At 56.9% G+C, this 1,348-nt stretch overlaps 1 protein-coding gene across 1 annotated transcript in view; it reads left to right on the top strand.

The window, feature by feature from the left end:
- Positions 1-1,348, top strand: part of RNF114 (ring finger protein 114) — a 21,900-nt gene that overhangs the window by 1,143 nt on the left and 19,409 nt on the right. The gene's annotated exons all lie outside the window — the stretch shown is intronic.

The following is a 1,348-nucleotide window of genomic DNA, read 5'->3' as shown; positions in this document are numbered from 1 at the left end:
CTGTCAGGGGGCGCCTGGCGGGGGGGAGTGGAGCCGAGGAGGGTGGCGCCGACCGGGAGAGTCTGAGAGCAGGAGCAAGAGGACCGGCCGAGACCGGGGCTCCTGAAGGCCCGTGGGAGCTGGCGGCGTGCTCGTCTCTCCCGCCTTGCCGGTCCCCAGGTGACCCCCACCCCTGCCCTAGTGGAACAGCTGCCGTCCGTTGAACGCCCTGGGAGGCTCCCCGCACGCTCCAATGGAGTCGCACCCTGGCCGGGGTGAGGGGAGGTCTGAAGTCCGTCCCTGCAGGCTGTACAGCGTCCCGAAAGCGCAAGGCCTTTGGCGTCATGTGTCCAGCTTCGTCAAGTAAAACTAAAGCTGGAGAAACGCTGAGCTGGACTGAGAGCGAAAGGGAAGTCTTTATGTAGATTGGGCAGTCTGCCCTTAACCGAAAGGGGGTGAGGGTCGGCACGGAGGAATTGTTTGTTAGCTTTCCTTCTGCCGTGTCTACGCGGCTAGTTTCATCCTGTTTTTAATTAAGCCTCTGTGGCCTGAATACTCTTACTAGATTGGTTATGGTGACTAAAGGAGGTACGAGTGGCCGGCTGTGATAGCGGCTGGAGGTTGGCCAGATGTGCAAGCACACCTAAGCTGAGAAAAGTGTAGGAAACCTGACCACCTGCTTCTCGGAACTAGGCATTTCCTTGACCTGCCTCCCTTTCTCAGAGCTCGTAACGGACATCCCCTTGGCGTGGTCTCCGGACCCCATCACTAGTCAGGCACCTAGCACCTGCTGGGAGTCACGGGTGTCGTTCTTACAGCGGTCCTGAGGAGCGGGGGCGGGGGCCGCAGCCATTTACAGTGAGTGAACTGAGGGCTACATAGGCTCACTATTGCCTAATTCCTTCCAGCTGTGCTGCACTTAGGTTTTGCTGGCTTGGAACCACGGAACCAAGCTTGGCACCTGGCAGGAGCTCCCCAGCCCCGCCTTCCTGCTTTAGGCTATTCCTCTTTGCAGTTCAGTTAGCCTGGAACTTTTCTTGCCACATCCACAACTCCCCCACCACTACTCCCAATCCTTCTCAGGCTTCAAGTCCTGTTTATGTTACCTCCTTAGTTGACATACCATCTACATTACCCCATGACTCTCCTGGGGCCTCCTTCCTTTTCCTTCCTTGCACAGAGCATAACGTGGAGATCTTGGGTCAGCCGGTGATGTGGTTAAGGTGGCTGGATCCCAAATAGCCAATTGCACGGTTCAAGTCCCAGACAACAGCAGCTTGAAAAGCACACCAGGTGTATGTGTGGGTGTTCCCAAAATCCTGAGAGGAGAATAGAGGAGAAGGGATTGCATCATGGCCATCCCCTTGGG

The sequence above is a fragment of the Tupaia chinensis genome, unplaced genomic scaffold (assembly GCF_000334495.1).
Source record: "Tupaia chinensis unplaced genomic scaffold, TupChi_1.0 Scaffold000049_1, whole genome shotgun sequence".
Classification (NCBI taxonomy): domain Eukaryota; kingdom Metazoa; phylum Chordata; class Mammalia; order Scandentia; family Tupaiidae; genus Tupaia; species Tupaia belangeri.
This window is presented reverse-complemented; position numbering and strand designations above follow the sequence as displayed.